The 18816-nt window shown below is 39.2% G+C and overlaps 3 long non-coding RNA genes across 3 annotated transcripts in view; 1 reads left to right on the forward strand and 2 right to left on the reverse strand.

The window, feature by feature from the left end:
- Positions 1–257: 257 nt before the first annotated feature.
- On the reverse strand, positions 258–3825 carry LOC124259294. The gene is made up of 2 exons (XR_006893815.1): positions 3713–3825; positions 258–376 (listed from the first exon to the last, which is right to left on the reverse strand). It is a non-coding gene; the product is annotated as an uncharacterized LOC124259294 (long non-coding RNA).
- Positions 3826–7635: 3810 nt separating this feature from the next.
- LOC124259295 overlaps positions 7636–18816 on the reverse strand; it is an 81428-nt gene continuing 70247 nt past the window's right edge. Inside the window, exons 2-3 of the long non-coding RNA XR_006893816.1 lie at positions 8012–8229; positions 7636–7739 (exon numbers count right to left, since the gene is read on the reverse strand). This is a non-coding gene — a long non-coding RNA (uncharacterized LOC124259295). The remainder of the gene's footprint in view (positions 7740–8011; positions 8230–18816) is intronic.
- Positions 18096–18796, forward strand: LOC124259293. Its single transcript, XR_006893814.1, has 2 exons — positions 18096–18193; positions 18606–18796. It is a non-coding gene; the product is annotated as an uncharacterized LOC124259293 (long non-coding RNA).

Genomic DNA, 18816 nt, shown 5'->3' on the forward strand with positions numbered 1-18816 from the left:
TCAACGTAGTAATTAACAGAAAATATATCGATACACATAAACAATTAAATCGCGGCACATCTAATTTTTAAAATGAGGTGAAATGAATTTGCAAGATTATTGTACTTGAAAAGCAGCAAGTATGTATGCCACGGGGACGGTTGATAGAAACACGGTGTGAGAAGTAAGCCTTACGTTTAGAAAAGTGAAAAGGGTAATTATAACTGGTACTGAAATAATTAGTCCCTGAATAGAATCAGATGAAAACACAAATGATATTTCGATCTGAAGGATATTCTTTATTCTTTTTTCAGGCGTGATCCCCGAGGTCCACGGGGTGTTGTTGTGCAGCTAGACTGTAGATGTCCTCCACTACCACGACTTCCGATGAATACATCTGAAAACGTACAGACAAATGTTCGACTATTGTATATGTAGTTACACATTGGCTTCCATTGGTTAGATATATTTCTTATACTTGATATTACACCATTATCATAGTATGGAAACAAATATTTTGTCGATATAAATGATTTTCATCTTAAAATGTTATCATGTCTCATTTGTGCTACTGTCGTTTCATATAGCTTTCCATATTCGTGTTCCGCTTTCAAATCTTCGTCTCACGTGTTTTATATAGTCAATAACGTGACCATCTCGGCCTGTAGCATTGAAGCGCACGGCTCCTGGGGATAGCTTGCCTAAATGTACCATATATTCTACGCCATATAGGATCAAAGTATTCTTTTAAGTACATTTATGGACAATTGCCTTGGTGGAAGTTTGTGACGTTACAGAATCTCGATGCAATTCAATCTCTTTCTAAGTCTATTCATATTTAAGGTCGCATTAACACAACATACATTAACTGCTAGATCAAATAGCTTGGCATTAGTGACATATCCAACATTGATATATATAGCTTAATATATATGTTCACATAGGAAGAGATCGGCCAAAACCATTCATCTACTTTTGGATTGACTCTAAAATCCAGAGATATGCCCGTTCTTCTTATTGTACTGAATTCCAAAGTTCCATAAAGATCCGTACAAAATCAGTCAGAAAATATTTAGACAAGACGTAGACATCCCTATTGCCAACAACTGTGTTCCCATCAATGAGGATCTGTTTCTTTAAGCCTATGAGTGTAACTCAAGCTCCAGGTATACAGACGATGTATTATCGTTCAATAATCAATGTATCCCACCATCATATCATAGGTGTATCAAATATAAGTCATGCCACGCAAATAAGCACTGAACGCGAACAGAAATGGTTTAATGATACAGTTTTAAATTACTAAAAGGGATACTGAATATTTCATACTGTACGGCTTTTCATACACGCCATCAAACTGTAAAATACTATGACATTCGTGCACAAGTTAGTAACTTCAATTCCATATAACTCATTATGCATACGTTATAGTAATTGTCATCCAGAGCATTCTTTTTTCCAAACTATAATAAATAATATCAAACTAATAATTATCAGTTTGTTAGATTGTACTGCCTTAACTGTCACCCTGTATGGAATACTGACAAAGATCAAATGATGTTGTTGGTACTGACAAAAGATCAAATTATGTTGATGGTATTGACAAAGATCAAATTATGTTGATGGTATTGACAAAGGTCAAATGATGTTGATGGTACTGACAAGGATCAAATGATGTTGATGGTACTGACAAGGATCAAATGATGATATTGGTACTGACAAAGATCAAATGATGTTGATGCTACTGACAAAGATAACATGATGTTGATGGTATTGACAAAGATCAAATGATGTTGTTGGTACTGACAAAGATCAAATGATGTTGATGGTATTGACAAGGATCAAATGATGTTGATGCTACTGACAAAGATAACATGATGTTGATGGTATTGACAAAGATCAAATGATGTTGTTGGTACTGACAAAGATCAAATTATGTTGATGGTATTGACAAGGATCAAATGATGTTGATGCTACTGACAAAGATCAAATGATGTTGATGGTACTGAGAAAGATCAAATGGTGATGATGGTATCGACAAAGGTCAGATTATGTTGATGGTACTGACAAAGATCTTGGTACTGACAAAGATCAAATGATGTTGATGCTACTGACAAAGATAACATGATGTAGATGGTATTGACAAAGATCAAATGATGTTGTTGGTACTGACAAAGATCAAATGATGTTGATGGTATTGACAAAGATCCAATGATGTTGATGGTACTGACAAAGATCAAATGATGTTGATGGTATGACAAAGATCAAATGATGTTGATGGTATTGACAAAGATCAACTGATGTTGTTGGTACTGACAAAGATCAAATTATGTTGATGCTACTGACAAAGATCAAATGATGTTGATGGTATTGAAAAAGATCAAATGACGTGATGGTACTGACAAAGATCAAATGATGTTGATGGTATTGACAAAGATCAAATGATGTTGTTGGTACTGACAAAGATCAAATTATGTTGATGGTACTGACAAAGATCAAATGATGTTGATGGTATTGACAGAGATCCAATGATGTTGATGGTACTGACAAAGATCAAATTATGTTGATGGTACTGACAAAGATCAAATTATGTTGATGGTACTGACAAAGATCAAATGATGTTGATGGTATTGACAAAGGTCAAATGATGCTGTTGGTACTGACAAAGATCAAATTATGTTGATGGTACACACATAGAGATCAAGTTCAGGTCATTTAAAGTCGTGATTGACAACAGTTGAAGGAACGCACGTGTGTACTGTTTGTGAACATTATGTTCGAAATGACACATTCCGTCAATTCTTTAATCTGTTAAATTGCTACTTCAAGAAACCAACCCAACAAAATCATCATTGCAATGAATGCATGATATTTCTCAAAGATTTGTTTTAACTGAAAACGCAATTTTGGATTGTTAAACTATTTATGTGATAAGAAAAATCTAGTTAGAAATATACATCCTCAAATATTAGAAGAAACGATTAAAACTAATATTGTACCGCTTACAAATTACGAAATGGGTTCAAACGTAGCCAGTGAGGTGCAAGAGTCGCTATTCGTATCAGGATGTAAACTGTATGAATAACACCTTCTTTTTAATTCGTGAGTGCGACGTTTCGATACAGATTCTTGTATCGTTGTCAAGCGGGAATGGAACAGGATGAGAAGGGAATGTATAATGCTGAACAAACAAACAAATATACTTACCTTCAGTAACTATACATCATAAGGAATGAATGAAGGGTTTGATCGAATCAATTCATATTTTATCACTTGCGTATATACCAGATACCAACGGAAACAGCTCAACAGTTCCTAAATGGACTCTGTATAAAGTTATTAAGCTACATACAAATCTGATCATATTTGACTTATCTCCCTTTGACTAAGACGCACTTCGGCTCTCATTACGCCCTCTCATTGTGTTGGTACATGTCACATACCCTACATTCATATAAGCCAACATTCCCATGCAGTAGTGACGGAGGACCAGGCAAAGAAACATATTTCTTTAATTTGTTATTTTAATTTCTTTAATTTAAGTTAATCATCCCGAGGAAAATACCCTTGAAGATCTGGGTTAAAATTGGTCTTCAACAACCCATGCTAGTACGAGGCGACTAACGGGATCGAGTAGCTAGGCTTGGTTGACACATGCCATGGTATCCCAATTCGTAGACCGATGAATATGCTGTTGATCACTGGATTATCTGGTCCAAATCCGATTACTTACAGACCGCCGTCATATCGCTGGAATCATGTTGAGTATTGCTAACCAACAAACCAAACGGCCTTGCCCGAGGAGAGAGACATTGAATCGTTCGTACAATCTCCATGGTAACCTCTCCCGTCTAAGTCTGTTCAGCATGGTTGGCATCAAGTTTGGCATGCGTCTGGAAATCAAAACAAACCTGTTCACCAAAAAATATATAATAACATTTAATGAAAAGGAACCCAGAGGCGTTCTTAATTCTCAGAAATTGTGGAAATCTAGACTTGCCACATTTTCTAGACTTGCACGGGCTTTCTTGGATGTAATTGTTTCAGGTTCTGTATGACAGACAAGGTCTATTAAGATTGCGGACATTTTAGCAATGTTAATATTGTTCTACAGGAAGATTTAGACGTTAAATCTTGAGGGTAAATTATTTACAAACATTTCTTATGTGTACTTATATCCTGTTCACACTCCTTACTGCAGACCCGTCAGTGGAAATCCGGGTTAGAATTGGTCTTCAGCATCCCATGCTCGTCGTAAAGGTGACATAATATAAGAAATAGATGTTTTTCACTAATTATGTAATTTTCATGAACTCTTAAAGTTCGGATCACCTATGAATAGTAAAATATTTTATAACGCAAATCGAGTCGCTATGCTAAGAAAACATCAAATACATGTAAATATAGATGAAGAAAGATTTGGTTTTAGTTTGGTTTATTGTTTTACGCCGCTCTCAGCTATATTCCAGCTGTATGGCGGCGGTCTGTAAATAATCAAGTCTGGACCAGACAATCCAGTGATCAACATCATGACCATCGATCTACGCAAATGGGAAACGATGACATGTACCAACCAGGTCAGCGAGCCTGACCACCCGATCCCATTAGTCGACTCTTACGACAAGCATGGGTTACAGAAGACCAATTCTAACCCGAATTTTCACAGGTAAGAATACTGAATAAATGTATCGCTTTAGAAGGTAATACATTTAAATTGAAAGCATTATGCTTGATGTATTTGGGGTAGAGCTGCGCTTTTACGGGTCCCGGAGAGTTTAGCTACAGACATGCGCAGAAGCCATATTTACATCGAAGCGAGGCACTAACGCTGACGCCATTTTTGTTTGCTCAGCGAATAACAACATCGCTGTTTTGGTCCATTCAATTACCCTTGGATACTAATCGATACAATAAACAAAACAGGTAAAGTTAACATGATGTAGCACAGCGTGATATCAAATATATCGAAACGCTTCACTTACCTTATATTACAAAACAAATCTGCGCCTCAATTGAATTGACTACACCTCACAAGAACAAATCCGCACTTGAATTAAATACATCATCTGCGCTTTCATTTTCTTTATTTTTCAGTTTTCAACTATTTTAAAAATATTGATGGGTTTTGGGGGTCAAATGCACGGCGGATAAAAGTAAGAAATGTAACGAAAAGGATCATCAGAACAACGTAAAATATTTCTTCCTCCCAATGTGCTCCCACAAAATAACTATCATACAATCCTTTCGTGGATTCATAACTGGGCGGGGACGCTTTCACCGCTCTCCACGTACTCTCAATTTTATTAGTGCACGCACCATTCTCTGCATTCACAATTCCTTACTATGATTCACTGTCACGTGCTCGTATCCCATCTCATTCAGCCTAGCATACGCCTTCCAACAATCAGAATGAATTATCGTTCCCAGTCGCACCCACTTTCTCAGCACACTCAAAAGAATTATCTGCATCACGCTTCTCCCACAACTTCCAAAACATCCAGGTTACTTTCTTTCTCGATACCCCCAAACACCCACACCATCCATTCGCCTTCCTCGGCAGAAACTCTACGCTTCCCAAACTTACTCTCATCAATCTCAACTTCCAATCCCTGGCCCACCCTATCATCTCATTTCTCCTCTTCCATCACAAACAAACACACATCTCTACAATAATTAAACCAATCAACCAAAGTGTGGAGGTTCAGACCCCAGATAGCAACTGCACTCTCACAAAATTCTCTGTCCTTGATAAACCCAATAAAATGTCAATTTCATAATTTCACTAACGGACAAATGAGACTTAAAAGACCAAGAATCACGCCTTGCTACAATTTTATGATTGCATATTTTATTTGAACAACGCCACACACCAACCCTCGCTCCGACTCGAATCCTTTTCGCTTTCCTATACTCCCACTGTCACACTTCACACACTTCCCACAAATTTCCAATCAAACCAAACGCTTCCAACCAATCCATCAACTTTTCTCTCATCTCTACACAGCTCATACAAATCATACACCATTCTCCTTACAGCCGCTAAAGCAGAGTCAAAATAAACAAGATTGAAATCAAGCGTGCTTCTCTATATATATGACGCGCTGCGCGCGTCACTTACTACCGAAGGCAGCAAATGCGCCTTCGGCGCGTGCTCCTTATAAGCGCGAGCTATAAAAATACATTTCTACTTCCGGGTCCCTGGGGACCCGTAAACTGCTCAAGTGTCCCCTTTATTTGTTTCGTGTGTATATGCAGAAACATGCCTTTAAAATAATTTGGACAATGTATGTATTTTAAACAATGACGAATTTCTTTTAAAATAGATGAAGAATGAACAAATACTCGTTCACCAATATTTTTTTCAAGTCAGGGCATAATTTTCTACAGCGGCTGGGAAAATTGGGATAAGAATAGTTCATATTTCCCATCTCTTTTGTCAATAGAGGTTAACCAACACTGCAGTGACGGCAACTGACAGTATCGAGTCTTGTGTACACATATTCCTCTTTTAGATACACTATTCATGTCAATATATAATCTTCGTGGTCATAAAAAAATCAGACATCTCTTTTACCTTCATTAATTGTCTTGGGACGAGCCTTGAGTGACGAGATTAACCTTAGCTTCCGGTTCAGTCCGGATACATGTTACACTGCCTATGACGAGCTTCATTCACCAGCAGTCGAAGCACACACTCAGACCTGGACGCACGGTGTCGCTCAATGTGTAGTGCAACTCTATAGGAATGCTTGTTTGTATTGTTGAGATTATCAAGGCTATGAAGATGTGTACGATGTTTCAAATTATTCTGATTATGATGCTGATGAGTATTATGCTGTCACACTGTCTCCCTATGTGTGGCCCAGAACCAGTTTTCGACGTGGACTCTCACATGTGTGACTTCTGTGATGTGATCTGTGACCACCCAGAAATACAAGATACGCTCGTCAAGTGTCAGACATACTGTCCAGGTAAGACGTGAGCTTTAATTTGCTTTACAGTTTACTTGCATGTCATTGATATTCTCATAACTGCTTCTCTTAACAGAAGTAGGACATTGGAGCAGGCCTACACTCGTATTATGGGTTTTCGGACATTTAAGAAACGTTCGTTGTTAACTTTCTTGCCACATGAATGACTATAAAACATCTCAATAACTCATACAGATAACTTTACCGTAATCACAAGCCAGCATTCAAGAATTTACAACTGCCTTGTCGGTTATTGATTCTTATAGCGTGTCACACTGAGCCGGTTAAGACGGTTAAGCTGTAAAGTGTACCAATCAGCTGACATATACTTCCGCGTGTTGGTTTTATCAATGAGTTATGTTTGGCCCAGGTTAATCTTGTTCGTACAATCGACGGACTAGTCACATGGTGCGGCGTTTGTCATACAAGATTAATATTTGTTATTGCAACATTCTGGTGTTATTCAACACTGAGAACCGTGTTGTAATGTGTAACTCGTGGATATAGCTTTCATGTTGTCTCCAGAACTGATGAGTGAGAGTGGATAGGTTTTACGCCGCTTTTAGCAATATTCCAGCAATATCACGGCGGGGCACACCAGAAATGGGCTTCACACATTGTACCCATGTGGGGAATCGAACCTCGGCCTTCGGCGTGACGAGTGAAAAGCCCCTTAAAACTGATAAACACTCACATCCTCTCATTCGCTTTCTCTCTATTAGGGCGCAGGTGTTGCCGAAGACTTTTCATACGGCACAGACTCCGCCTTAAAAGCTTCCTCAGTCAACTCTGAGAACAAGAAAGGTTTCTTCGATAATTTCACACGGATGTAACCATTTACATGTATTTAACCATGTACACAGAGGTACTCACAACCGGTTTCATTCGGCCTAGTTAGTATTTGTATATCCATGGTGTAAGTACTTCATATTACTTCACAGTATTTATATTATATGTATGTAGTTTAGTAAACAACGCCATGGATTTTGTTCCAGGGTGTAAGACACCATTTTAGAGTTTGATGTTTTTACTTCAGGTTTCTTACCAACGTCGAAACCTACCACAACATCGGTTACTGGGACACCGTCCCGCGTCGTCGATACGTCTACGTCAGCACCTTTGCCAGAAGGACACCTTCCCACCTCACACGTTGTCCTGATAGCACTAGGCTCCATGATAGTGTTGGTCGCTGCTCTAGGGATACTGGGGATCTTATTTGGAGACAGGCTGTACAAGATGGTGCAAGCAATACTGCCCCGCAAGGACGTCGACAGTGAACCTGTGAAGTATCCTATACAGGAAGTTGGCGCTTGGAACCATAACACCACGAACACAGTTCCAGTTCCACGGGTAGTTGCAAAAAACATTTTACGCTCAGCTATCTTTTTCTTGTAGTATGACATATATATATTTAGATATTGTTTCTCGGAATCATTGTTATTCAAATGGTTTTGATAATTCACCATTCCACTTCCGTCGAAGGTGATAACTGCTAAACTATATCCATGGTGACCGACATCTGTTTTTTTCTTCCAGATCTGCTTATTCCAACTGTTACCGTGGCTGACTAATGAAATATACCCTTGTCAGGAAGATACTGCGTCATGGTGTGCTGGACATGTGAAGGACTGTGCCACTGTTTCATGGATCAGGTGGGCGATGTCATGCAGGAACACCATCAGTATCAGGCACAGACAGCGCCCTCCTTGACCTCATACACACGCACTGGAACCGCATCGTTTCACTGGCATCATTAGGGAATCACTCATGGGGATCACTTATACCACCTATGTAGAGCTTCATGTCCTATCAGTCAAGGGAACCAACCTTCAAAGTTATTGATAACAGACTGATCCGATTCATGTTCACATATATGCTTTCTGACATTTCTGAGAATGAAAGGTCGAATTTGTTATAGTTAGATCTCCATGGCTTTGACATGTAAGTCAACCAAATAAGCTTTAATACCCTCTAATGGACTGATTAGAAACGGGTTTACATATGCCTTCTGACTCTCCTGAGAATGAAAGGTTGAATGTGCGTTATTTAGATGGCTATAGCTTTGACATATCAGTATATAAATGGAACTAAATATATCTTTCAAACCGTTCTTCAAACGAGCATCCAATGCCTCTATATATTATGATTTCAGGCATTCCCGAGAATGAAAGGTGTAATGAGCATTACTTAGATGCTCAAAGCGCCTACCTATCAGTCCATTGCAGAAACTGGACAAACCTTTAAACCGTTCCTTAAACGAGCATCCAATGCCTCTGTACATATGCTGTATATTCCTGAAAACGAATGGTTGATGGTGTGTAATGAAATGTTGGAATGTCAATAAATTATTTTTGTTAGTTAGAGTCTTATAAAATCTTTCATCAAGTGAAACCTTGACAGTATAATATGACGCTGAAGTGCAGAACTGCATTGCTTGATTGTGTAATATGGCAGAAATGCCCGAGGCTATGCATTTCTAAGAATGTATATCTTAGGTGAGACCCACGAGCGTCGGAATAGTTCTGACAAATATAATCTTCATTTGGAACCCACGATATATGAATATGTCGGGGAATGGACTTAACTCAGTCAGCTGCGACGCCTAAGACTACTAATAGGACCACTCATGACCCCTTGAAAAAGTAAACGGCATACATGTCAAACATGACCAGCACATGTGTTGTCAGAAAAGGCAAATGGCTTTGTCCCTAATGTTTATCCGGCAGTGAATGGGTACCCGGTAGGATAAGATGGTAATGTGACGTTAGCCTTTATGGTCACGGATGACTGAAACTGAATCGTGTGCAAACTGACCCACTGACCGGTACACTTGACTGATGATGTAGCGGCACGACCATACACGCGGTGAATGGAATTAGGCACATGATATCGATGTTTATTATAAAACGGAACACATAAAATAAACGTTCAGGCGTTGTGTCTGGGACACTTGTGTTGCGTCTTCCTCAACCACTTCTCCAACTTCGTCTGGTGTTGCGCGATGAACCAGTATGTTGAAACTTGGTGACATTTGAAATTTGTGATTGAGTTAAGGGAGTATAACATTTGACTGAGTTAAGGGAATATAACATTTGACAGAGTTAAGGGAGTATAACATTTGACTGAGTTAAGGGAGTATAACATTTGACTGAGTTAAGGGAGTATAACATTTGATTGAGTTAAGGAGTATAACATTTGACAGAGTTAAGGGAGTATAACATTTGACTGAGTTAAGGGAGTATAACATTTGACAGAGTTAAGGGAGTATAACATTTGACAGAGTTAAGGGAGTATAACATTTGACAGAGTTAAGGAGTATAACATTTGACTGAGTTAAGGGAGTATAACATTTGACTGAGTTAAGGGAGTATAACATTTGACTGAGTTAAGGGAGTATAACATTTGACAGAGTTACAAGACATCTGTAGAGAAACGTATAACATTTGACAGAGTTAAAAAAGAACTTTTTATCCATAAAGGAGTATTCTATATTGTAGTTCCCAACTTATAAAATGCCAGTCAAAGAAGTATAACATTTGACTGAGTTAAAGGAGTTTAACATTTGACAGAGTTAAGGGAGTATAACATTTGACAGTTATCTGATAAGTGTTAGTGTTTGGGTATGAGTTAGACGATAATAATTGAACTCTGTCAAGAATTCAAAGCACCGATTTACAGTTTTTAGCTGTGTGTTCGTGCTGAAGAAAATCAGTAGCTTTGGAGAAAGACTGTGGAAAACACATCTCTGTGAAGTACATGAACGTCAAACATGTTACCATGGAAACCCTATATAACAAAAGGAACCGGTTGGCAACTCGGCCTTTGTATGCTCCAAGATTTCGGAATATTCACTACAGTAGTTTAGTGATAAACACACCGCTATGAACAGACTTAAGTAAAAACCTGTTGAGTTTAAAATTAAAATTACAAAACATAACAAAGGGAATCAGCTGACATCCTGGTCTTAGTGTGTGACATGACATTGTATCATTCAGATTGGTCGACACCGTACGGACACAGACTACCATGAATTGTTTTTTGGATTGTGCATTATATACATCAGTCAACATATGGCGTTGCCTGAAAGAAACGAGCAATCGATTAAGATCATAGCACATGTACACCCTCACGTTTAGAAATTACACCATCACGTTAATGTTTACCTGCTCCGGCAGGTGTGGCGAATAACAAAATCGATTTGATGGCGACACAAGATTGATCTCACATTCCCGCTACACAGCACTGCCCCATAACACAACAGTTAGACATATTGTCCCGGTAAGACTGGCTGGAGTTTTATCATATAGGTTACTTCATTTCCTCCTACTGCAGCAGCTGGTAGTAGTTTAATGATTAGCCTCAGTGATTTGTACCCCAGTCTCTGACTGTAGCTAAAGCCTGCATAAAGCTTATTAATGAGGAAATATTAGTCTCATGTCAGTTCATTAATTGAAGGACATTATAGTTTAATGGTAAAAGAATTTGCTGTTCGAGTATATACTCGATATATACTCGTACTTCTTCATGAAATATAGCGAAGTGCTAAAGTTAGCCATGAGTAATCGTGACCTAGTTATGCGCCTTGATACCATGCAGTAGAGATTAATCTTGAAAAGAGCAATCACGGTTTTGGTGCAGCTCAAATTAAAGAAACTCTACTCCAAGTTTTATGTTATATGGAGAACTTGGTCGAATGCCTCTGGATATCGAAAACATGACAAACATGGAATTCCTCAATGCAGTTGGGCATTTGCTCAGACTTGGTTGACATTCTTGCCTGTATAGTGAATGATGTGAAAGATGTGAAATCCTAAATCTTGAATGATTTGATTGACCATTTAAATTATCTTGTTAAATTGACTTATTTTGTTTTATGCCAAATAACGTCATTGTCATTATCCATAATCCCTTCTCTTTGTGTTTGGATTAGTACATTTGGACTAGTCCATTAATTTAACGACGGTAACAGTGTAGTGAACCTCAGTGCAACCAACCATAACATTTGTTGTTTTAACGCGTCTAACCTTTGGGAGGACACCCCTCAGTCTACTAGGAAGAAGCATGTACAAGCCAGCAACCACCTCACATAATGATTGCTCATGGGGTGTAGAGACCGAGACATCATACCCAAAGGCCTCAAGACCGCATCACCTATCAGCTCACCCGGTACTCGAGCCATCCTCCATACGGCCTCCAAAAGACTTGTAAGTGAAAGCATCAAACATCACCGAACACCAAAGCGATCACCCTCAACCACATCACTGACCATATCAGCCAGTTGACCGACACACTCCAGCCAGATATCTTCAATACTGTATCATAACTGTATCATTACTGTATCATAACTGTATCATAACTGTTTCATTACTGTATCATAACTGTATCATTACTGTATCATAACTGTATCATTACTGTATCACTGTATCATTACTGTATATAACTATCATTACTGTATCATAACTGTATCATAACTGTATCATATCATAACTGTATCATTACTGTATCACTGTATCATTACTGTATCATAACTATCATCACTGTATCATTACTGTATCATTACTGTATCATAACTGTATCATAAATGTATCATAACTGTATCATTACTGTATCATAACTGTATCCTAACTGCCCAGTTTCTTAATATTCGTATGATTACCTTCAGTATGATTCATCAGATTCGCCTAGCTATTCTTCCAGCTAATTTAGAATGACTTTAAGAAGACAATTAAGTGACTTTAAATATACAACCAAGATATAACATCGATGTTCTTCATCTTTAGATCACGGTTATCACCTTGATGTACCACTAAAGCCCTTACACACAAACATAGAACTTTGCACTCGCTGACCTCTCGTCGTCAGCCGGTAGCGTGACCTTGAGATTACTATTCGTGGCCACAGCTTGTTGACATTCCAACAGATGAAACATGCTGAGTGTAATTTCTACTCTGATAATAGATATGGGTACTTCTAGTTTTAGTCAGGTCAACTTTGCCGTGTAGTTGTAAGTGATTCATGCAAGAAGTGGTCACATAGTCTACTTCCCCGAAGTTGTAGCCAGGCTGTGTATTGTTGACAACACACGCTGCTCCATGTAGCTTAATCTGATATGACATACACTGTCATGTGGGTGTCGGAAAGACCTCCTCAAAGCGACTGTTAGGTTAATCTTTGTTGCCACATGACACAAATGTATTCGCTACGCACATCTGTGACTTTCTGTATTTTTACAAAATTTCAATGTGAAAAGGACATATTTCGGTCCGCTTGATCCCCACATGAATCATTCAGGTTACAAAGTACTGTCTTTCTTGCAACTACTGAAGCAGTGAGGACGACACCCCCGACATCATCTACTCCACCTCATAATGCCTCGACAACACCATTAAATGTTCACCTCAACAAGGCTGAGATTGCTGTGGTTAAGGGTGTTGGTGTAGCCTCTTGTCATCGTCGCTGTGGCGTCTAAAGGGGGTGTTGGTGATTTACAACAAAGAGCTCGGCAAGATTATACAGGAACTTGTTCATTGCCAATATATACAGGAACTTGTTCATTGCCAATACTGCACGCTGATAAAGACAGACTGAAATACCCGATACAGGAGGTCGGTGACGTTAACCTTGGGCCACCATCCCTGACACTAGACTAAGGCTTAGTCTCTGAATATATATAATTTTGATAGTAACAAACAAGCCCATTTAAATTGAAAAGGAGCCCTAGGGGAAATCTAGACTTGCTTCGTTTAGGGCTTTAGCACTACAGGGAAGGCTAGGCTGTAGGGGAAAATGATGTGGTTCAGGGACTGTGAGACAGACTACCCTGACATCACAAGTGGCAACACCAACATCAACAGTACAGTCAACGCTAGGCACACCAGCATTAAACCAAGAGGCTGGACCGAACGATAGGTGGATACATTTTGCCTCGCCCAGTGGAACCATTTTTTCAATATAATCTCTGATTGAATATATCTGGCGTTGATATTTTATTGTCATTTCACACCGTAGTTTTACACCCCTCGCCCTCTGAGACGTACGTCGACACGAGCGACGGAAACTACCGGACACTGACGAGCAGGCCTAACCAGGTTGTCTTGAACGCATGGTGACAATACTGAATTTCGGTGACCTATTCGTCATTGCACTCTGTATCGCCTGTGGGATGTTTGCGGCAGATACGTGAAAGTGAATGTAAACGTAACAGGGAAAGGATGCACAGGGCGTGGTAGACTCTGATAGTGAGAATACTGTGTTAGTGTTTATACTTGTGCACAGGCACATACTGGATACGTACAGCAATATGTGTGTGTCCGTGTGCTTGTGCCTGTGTGTGTGCGCGCGTAGGTGTGTGTGGTTGGGGTTGGGGTAAAATTTAATATGTATGTTACATATGTGCAAACATTCGCAGTCTTCACGCGTGACGTTTAAAAATCTCTTTTACAGGTCAAACAAACTTGAAGTTATGTTCTTAAAGTGGGCTGATCACAAATAACACAAAACTCATGGTTAAGTTGGTTGCTATTAAAAATTGAACATATTTTTCCAAATTGAACCCAACAATAATTATTATATTTCTTAGGAATGACACCCTCTTCTTTGGGCTGACACATGTCTATTGAGATCCGTGTGAGTGTGTTGTGGTATATACAGTGGAATAATAGTGTTATGTATACAAACATTAACTGCAGCGATAAAGTCGAGTCAGTGTGAACACACTATCCACCATTCATTGTAATTTTCTGTCGTGAACAGTCTCATCTCCAAATATTTTGTTTCTGTAGCAAAAATACCTTTCTTCATTTTGTGCCAGTGTTGTTTCAGAAGCAAAAACATCTGATTTTCTTGCCCAGAATCTCTGAACTTCTACCCGGTAGTCGTGAAACATATTCAATAACTGCAGTTTCTGCTTTAATGATTTTCTAATTATTCTACAGACCGCCGTTGCATGACAATACTGATGTGTGGAGCTGGGCTGCGAATGCTTACAGTTTCTAAACACATTTTCGCGAACACCTGGCGTCTTCACTGATTTTCAGTGGTCCATTCACAGATTTTTTGCCCTTTCCATGAAATTGAATCTATTTTCTGACCATAGTCAAAATTGGGCATATTGTTGGGGTTATATTCACCGAAGAGAGAGCGGTTTTTTTAAATTTAAAGTTCCCTAATTGTGGCTTAAACTTATGTAAATGTATATGGGAATGGTCGTTGATTATGCTGGAGACACAAACCAGTGATATGCACGAGAAATAGTTTTGTTACTTAGAAAATTGTTGTTACTTATAGTTTGGGAAATACGTGTTGCTATTGCTCTGTTGATACATTTGTTGTTCTTCCCCAATGTAGGGCTGAACATTATCAGCATTATTAGTCTACTGTTGAAGCATTCATCCATCCATATCCATCCACGCTTCCATCATTCACACACCCCCTCCACACACACACATTGATACACACACACATCGACGTATGCTAGCATACTTCCCTCCACACATGCATAAAGAAAGTAGTACACAGAGCGAGCACACACACACACATTGATACACGCGCGCGCACACACACACACACACACACACACATCGACAAATGCTAGCATACTTCCCTCCACACATGCATACAGAAAGTAGTACACAGAGCGAGCACACACACACACATTGATACACGCACACACACACACATTGATACACACACACATCGACAAATGCTAGCATACTTCCCTCCACATATGCATACAGAAAGTAGTACACAGAGCGAGCAGACACACACACTCACACACACACACATCTACACACACGTGTACATTGAGGCAGATACATAGACACAGACAAACTCATGCACATATATAATCACCCTGTTATACACAAATACAGACACATAGAAACACACACACTCACACAAACACAGAAATCACATATATGTAGACACACACGAGTATACATACACATAATACACACACGCGCACACATACACAAAGAATATATTATAGATATTAATTATGATTTGCTATACAGGAAATAACAATTGTCAGTCACTTTGTGAAATGTGATTTTCGCCACACAACTTCCTTCCTCTCTTCCACAACACAGTGTGTTTACGGCAACAGACGCAAGTCTCAGTCGACGGTTGACTTGGGTCTGGTAGGGTCCGGTATAACTTCAGTGGCAACTAAGTGTCCATCCACAGAGGAATACGTGATCATGTCTATACAGGAATCAGGTGATGACCCCCCCCAGGACAAAGGTAAGATGGATCCGCGGGTCTCTATCCTATCTCAGGTATCAACAATGTCGTCAAAATATATATAGGATATTAAAGGAATGCCTATGTCATACTATCTTTACGACACGAGTTCCTAAATGTTGATATTTCCTGAGCGAGAGCGAGGCATATACCGATATTTAGGCACGAGCGTCGTAAACATAGTATGATATGGGCACGAATATAATATTCTGTTTATTTCCGAAGTCGTCAAATTGAGGAAAATAAACCCAGATCTACTTTTAAACATAGGCTGTCTACCCGCCGTCGCCGCATGTAGAACGCAACGCCATAGAAGAAACGTGACGTCATAGCATTGTTCATGACGTCACTTCACCATGACAAAGTCATGTATTTAATGTATGTATGTATGTATGTATGTATGTATGTATGTATGTATGTATGTATGTATGTATGTATGTATGTATGTATGTATGTATGTATGTATGTATGTATGTGTGTGTGTGTGTGTGTATGTATGTATGTATGTGTGCGTGTGTGCTTGCGTGCCTGCCTGCGTGCGTGCGTGTATGTATGTATATGCAATGTTGTAACAGTTTTATTCATTTTCTGATGTAACATGGTCCTTTGTACACAATTATGTACTTGTATTGAAATATTGAAATAAATTATCAACCTATATGTTTTGTAACGGCTCCATGGTAATAGTTGAAAGATTTATCCTTTCAATCTCTAGATCCGCTTCTGTGGATCTTCAGAGATAATCATATCTTGTCACCTACTGAGTAAACACACTGCGATTTTATACCTATTCCTGTACAGATTGGTGTTAGAATTGCGTGGCTAAGAGGCAGAGCTTCCAAGCCAATTCACGGTGTTAGTTACTGGATTGTCTGATCCAGGCACGACCATCTACAGACTGCCGTGACACAGGAAACATATTCTACCAGTCCACCAGGTATGAGTGGCATCCGAGTCAACATTATTCTTGATACACGGTATGAGCAACGATCCACGACATCGGCGCAACAACATCGGGGCACGCTGACACAACGATATCGGGGCACGCAAATACATTTCAGCCGAGTCCCAGAGCTAAACAATTTTGTCTGTTAGAGGCAACTGTGAGGACCTTTTTTAATCTGAACCACATCGGGGTGTCCAGAAGGAAATACAAGTTTGCTGAGTTAATGCAAATTTGACGAGGTGCAATGAATCTGAATGATTATTCAGTTGGTTTATGACAGGTTTGAAGAGAGATATTGCTGAACGATTTTGTATTACTTCCTAAAATTCGCGTCGTCGGAGACGTTTATCAATATCATAGATTACTCATACAAGGTACTCTCAATGATCATGAATGCATTTATATTTATTCAGAGCAAAGGGACAGTTGGCAGACGCGGAAGCCGAAAGCGTTATCGCTAAGAACAGTATTTCCTGTTGATAGACTATTCACTTGTAACCATTTGTACCACTGCAGAAACACCTAGTAATGTTTTTGTGGTATGTCATGAAAGATTAACTTTCACTGCCAAGACATCCAGTTGTTATTGCAGTAGTAGCAGCAGCATATATTTATGATTATGTGAAATAATATGCAAATCGCACTGAAGAACTTTAAATAGACTGCTCAGATTCTACAATTTGCGCGTTTGCGTACAGTCAAGAGGAAGCTGATGTCAAGTGATATTGCATATTAGCTTATCACAGTGATGTTGTTGTGTTTCATCACGCAACGAGCACAGGCCCTCGTGTCTTTGCGAGGATTAAAGATTTAAATATATATATATGCTTAACAGTACAATACGTCATGACACTTGGCATGATGTGTATTACTGTGGCAGCCAGCCAGGAAACAGTTGTTCCTGAGTGAGGGAGTGGTTTTGGGCTTTGTCATTCAAATGCTAATGACCCACTGGTCACGTGCCACCCATGCAACCATACCATATAGACTTTTAGTTCTGCGAGACGCTGATAGTGAGTGTTGATGATTCTATCAGCCGTACTTCAGATTATCAAAGGTAAGTGATCTCTTTCAAATAGCATTAAATGAGTAACATCCACGGTTATACTTGCAAAGATGATGAGTTTCACAGCTTTTTGTATATCTACAAAATATATAAATCACCCGTTGTATGATGAATAAAGTGCAGGCTGCTCCTAGCAGCACAGCTTACAACAATGTGTTGGTGCTGAAAACTGACAGTAATACAGAGTGACAACAAAATAATGTCCGAACACTAAAGTAGCAAGTATACAAGTCTAAGAATCACCCTTGTGCTACCACACCATTTGATCAGTTTGTAAACCTGTTTTCAAGCTATAAATACACTATAAATTCATCTGTTTTATACGTGTAGGTGATGCTTCGGCCCTAATGTGTAGACATTACAGATCATTGATATATGATTGTATCCTTTCCGATAATTACAGATGACTGATCTACTACCAGCTCCCATAACAGACCTCCTTTCATGGCGTCTGACTGCTATTGTTATGGCTGTTACCATTATCGTCACCTCCATTTTCGGGGCAGTTGCTCTCTTCAAGGAGGAGATGATTGACGCCTTTGGTGTGGTTACAGATATAACCACCAACATTATGGGCAATGTGATACAAAAACTTAAGAAGATCGCGAGTCCGA

This window comes from Haliotis rubra, unplaced genomic scaffold (genome assembly GCF_003918875.1).
Source record: "Haliotis rubra isolate DU_JTF1 unplaced genomic scaffold, ASM391887v1 Scf716, whole genome shotgun sequence".
Classification (NCBI taxonomy): Eukaryota; Metazoa; Mollusca; class Gastropoda; order Lepetellida; family Haliotidae; genus Haliotis; species Haliotis rubra.